The 4838-nt window shown below is 40.0% G+C and overlaps 1 pseudogene; it reads right to left on the reverse strand.

Moving 5' to 3' along the window:
- Window positions 1-4328: 4328 nt before the first annotated feature.
- LOC138806549 (U1 spliceosomal RNA) lies at window positions 4329-4470 on the reverse strand (annotated as a pseudogene).
- Between the last annotated feature and the right edge of the window lie 368 nt (window positions 4471-4838).

Raw genomic sequence — 4838 nt, forward strand, 5'->3', positions numbered from 1 at the left:
GAGTTCTCATGTCTCTTTTCCCTTCTTTTGCAGTACTTTAGAGCTTTGGGTCTGATATAATCCACTTTGAATTGATGTTAGTGTGTGATAACAAGTAGGAATTCACTTTTAGTTTTCTGCATATGGTTGTCAAGTTTTCCCAACACCAATAAGAGGCTATGATTTTTTTTTTAACTGTATGCCTTTGGCTCCTTTGTTGAATATGACTATAAATATGTGGTTTTATAGCTGCATCTTCTAACCTGTTCCAATGAGCTATTGAGATGATCATGTGGTTTTTGACCATGGCTCTGTTGATGTGATGAATTACATTTATTGGTTTGGCTATGTTAAATCTGAAAGGAGTCCTTCAGATCCACCCTAGGGAAGTATGTGGAGGCTGGAGGCAAGTAGGCACAGGAGAAAGATTATTATAAGGTTTTTAGAGGGGGCATATTTCCAAGGAGAGGGAGCACAAGGCATCAGTTCCACTACAGGAAACTGGAGTGTCTGGGGGCAGGAAGTGAGGTAGGTGCATGCTCAGGTGAGTCTGGGCGGAGACAGGGAGTGGCCAGCTGTTTGGCCAGAACTCCAGGGCAGGGCAGAGCTTAGGAATGGGTGGTACTGAGGAACAAAGGTGGGGATAATACTAACAAAATCAGCCTTCATCTTTGAGATAAAGGCTACTTGGTATAATGTAAGATTTTTAAAATTAGTTTCTAGATTTCTTTTGGCTAATATTTCATTGAGGAGATCTGCATCAGTGTTCATCTGAGAAATTAGTTCATAGTTGTCTTTTTTTTTTTCTCGGAGCCTTACCTGATTTGGGGATGAGTATGATATTGGCTTCATAGAATTCATTTGGGATTGTTCCTTCTACTTCTATTTCCTGGAAAAGCTTGGGGAGTATTGATAATAGTTCATCTTTAAAAGTCTTAACAGAATTCAGTGGTTAGTCAACATTGGGCCTCGGCTTTTCCTTGTTGGAAGACTTCTGATTACTTCATCTATCTCCTTGTATGTTATTGGTTTGTTTAGTTGGCTTATATCTTCCTGGTTCAGTTTAGGCAGTTAGTATGTTCCTAGAAATTCTGCTTGGTTTTCCTTCCTTAGTGAGTATAGGTTTTGAAAGTAGTCTTTTATAATTATTTGGATTTCTTGGGTGTTTGTCACAATATTTCCTGTGGTGTCTCTGATCTTTTTTATATAAATTTCCTCTCTTCTTTTTTTCATTAATCTCACAAGTAGTCTGTCAATTCTATTATTTTTTTTCCAAAATATCCCCAGCTTTTTGTTTCATTGATTTTTATGGACAGTTTTTTTTTTAGTTTCTATTTTGTTGATTTCTGCCCTAATCTTTTCTATGTCTCTCCATTTAGTCTCTTTAGATTTGAGTTTTTCTTGTTTTTCTAGCAGTTACAATTGCATCAGGAGGTTATTTACTTGAATTTTTTCTGTTTTTTTCATAGGTATACTTAGTGCTATGAACTTTCTCCACAGCACTACTTTTGCTCTATCCCAGAGGTTCCATTGTGATGTGTTTTCATTTCCACTGAGTTGTGAGAATATTATAATTTCTTCCTGATTCTTTTCTGTGACTTGGTTGTTATTCAGCAGTGTGTTGTTCAATCTCCATGTATTTGAGTAATTTCTGCAGTATGTTTTGCTCTTCATAATTAGAGTGATTCCACTGTGTTTGGATACAATGCTAGGAATTATGCCAATCCTCTTGCATTTGCTTAGGTTCTTTGTGTGTACTATGATATGATCTATTTTTGAGAATGTTCCATAGGCTGCTGAGAAGAAGGTGTATTAGGTCGTTGTTGGGAAGAAAACAGATGTCTGTTAAGTCCATTTTTACTATGGTGTCATTTAGTTCAGAGGCTTCTTTGTTTATATTTGTTTGGTTGATGTGTCCTCTGAGGAGAGTAAGGTGTTATAATCTCCCAATATTATTGTATTTGAGTCTATTTTGTTCTGTAAGCCTGAGAATATTTGTTTAACATGTTTAAGTACTCCATTGCTCGGTGCATAGATATTGACCACTCTGATTTCTTCTTCAGGCATCATTCCCTTTATTGATATGTAATGTCCTTACTTGTCTCTTTGTATTTATTTTAGAAAGTCTACTTTATCAGATAGTAATATGGCTACTCCTGTCTTCTTACAGGGTACATTTGAATGGAAGATCTCTTTCCAACACTTTGCTCAGAGTTGGTTTTTATCTTTGGCTGTGAGATTGGTCTCTTAGCAGAAAACAAATGGATAGATCTTTTACTTTTGAATCAATCTGCTGTTCTTTTTATTTTGTTGGGGAATTGAGTCTGTTAGTGTTTAGGGTTATTATGGAAATGTGTCTTTTTCTTGCCATTTACTTGTTTTCCTGTATTTTGTTTCTTTTCTTTTCCTGTGCTTACTAAATTTGTCTTGTAGTGGTTTCTTTCTGATGTGTTTCTTTGATTTTGTTTGTTTTCTTCAGATTGTATTCCTCCCTTTAGACTTGTTTGTAATGCAGTTTGATGTTCATGACTTCCTTTAATTTTTGTTTGTCATGGAAGGTTTTAGTTTCACTGTCAAGTATAAATGATAGCTTCAATGGGTCACAGTTTGGGTTGGCAGTTGTTGATTTTCAGGATTTGGATAATACCATTCCAGGCTCTCCTTGCATTGAGGGACTGTGTGGAGAAGTTTGCAGTGACTCTCATTTTATTTCCATTGTAATCTAGCTCTTTCTTTGATTTTGCAGCATTTAAAACCAAGTCTTTGCTATTCAAGTCTAATGTTTTTACTATGATGTGTCTAGAAATATTTCTCCTTGGATCCTGTCTACTAAGGGTTCTATATACTTCTATTAGGTGGGTAAGGTTTTCTCTCTTAAGATGGGGAATAATTCTATTGTTATACCAAATAAATTTTTCACGCCTCGATTCAATTATGCTCCCTCGTTGATTCTAATTATGCATAGACTTGATTTCTTGGCTGTGTTGGCCAATTCTTGGATTTCCCTTTGGTAAGTTCTAAGTGTTTTTTTGTTTTGTTTTGTTTTTTGTTTTTTTGGGGGGTGTGAAAATACCATACAGAGGGGTTACAATTACATTGGCAAGATAGTGAGTACATTTCTTTTTTTTTTGCTGTTGGGGGGGGGGTCCGGTAGTGGGGTCTGAACTCTGGGCCTGGGCACTGTCCCTCAGGTCTTCAGCTCAAGGCTAGCACTCTACCACTTGAGCCACAGTGCCACTTCTGGCTATTTCTGCTTATGTGGTGCTGAGGAATGGAACCCAGGGCCTCATGAATGCAAGGCAAGCGCTCTACCACTGAGCCACCTTCCCAGCCAGTGAGTACATTTCTTATCAAGTATTGTTGCCTCCTCCTTTGTTTCCCCTTCCCCTCTCAGTCCCCTCCTCCCCCCCACAAAAGTTGTAAAGTTTGTTTTTCGACATAAGTCTGCCTTTGACTTTCTGTTCCAGTTCTTCTGATTTATTCTTGACTCCTGATATGCTATTTTCCATTTCACTTATTCTGTTACCTATGGCTTCCACTGGTGTTTGCATTGTGGAAAATGGGTCCTTATAGTCTTGATATCAGTTCTCCAAGTATTAATTTCACCTGTTAATGAAGTGTTTACTGTGTCTATTTATTTATTTATTTTTGGTCGTTCGGCTTGAACTCTGGGCCTGAGCGCTGTCCCTCAGCTCTTCAGCTCAAGGCTAGCGCTCTACCACTTGACCTACAGTGCCACTTCAGGTTTTCTGGTGATTTAAAGAGTTTCAAGGCCGGGAGCTGGTGGCTCACACCTGTAATCCTAGCTACTCAGGAGGCTGAGATCTGAGGATCGTGGTTCAAAGCCAGCCCGGGCAGGAGAGACCGTGAGACTCCTATCTCCAATAAACCACCAGAAAACCGGAAGTGGCGCTGTAGCTCAAGTGGTAGAGCGCTCGCCTTGAGCTGAAGAGCTGAGGGACAGCGCCCAGGCCCAGAGTTCAAGCCCCACCACCGACAAAAAAAAAAAAAAAAAAAAAAGAGTTTCAAGGACTTTCCTGCCCAGCCTGGCTTTGAACCTCGATCCTCAGATCTCACCCTCCTGAGTAGCTAGGATTACAGGTGTGAACCACCAGCACTCGGCTTAAGAAATCTTGGATTTCCTTTGTCTTGAGTTTTCCTCCCTCCCTCCCTCCCTTCTTCCCTCCCTCCCTTCTTCCCTCCCTCTCACCCTCCCTCTCTCTCTCTTTCTCCTTTCTTTCTTTCTTTCTTTCTTTCTTTCTTTCTTTCTTTCTTTCTTTCTTTCTTTCTTTCTTTCTTTCTTCCTTTCTTTCTTCCTTTCTTTCTTTCTTTCTTCTTACCAGGGGACAGCAAGAATGCCACAAATTATGCAGTCGAGTTTCCCACATTTGGGGAAATCGCAGCGCTCAGCACATCTGGAGTGTAACAGATAAGCCTTGCCCTGGGAAAACCACCTTCGTGATCATGGTATCTCCCCTGCCAAGTAAATATTCATGTCCTCTTTCTCCTTTTGATGCTTTCACATTTCCCCTTTTATTTCTTTGGCTAATTCCATCATCATTTCTTTAATGGTTATTTTGTCCTCCATCTTTTCTTCACTTTCACTGTAGTCCTTCCCTGGGTTGTTGTTGGATTTGGGATTTGGTTTATTGCCCTGATAGTCCATGAATCATGTTGTCTTTCATTATGATTTACGTATTTGGGCCCTGGGATTGTGGGGGTCGTGGCCTGAGCTTGGCCTGTTCACACCAGAATGACGTGACAGCCCTCATTTGCCCCGGGCTGGTTTATACTGGGTAGGCCAGCCCATGCCGGGTCACTGAGCCAACAAGCACCTGTGCATGCACTCAGTCTCCGGC

Source organism: Dipodomys merriami, unplaced genomic scaffold, assembly GCF_024711535.1.
Source record: "Dipodomys merriami isolate MVZ:Mamm:240054 unplaced genomic scaffold, mDipMer1.0.p SCAF_40, whole genome shotgun sequence".
Lineage (NCBI taxonomy): Eukaryota > Metazoa > Chordata > Mammalia > Rodentia > Heteromyidae > Dipodomys > Dipodomys merriami.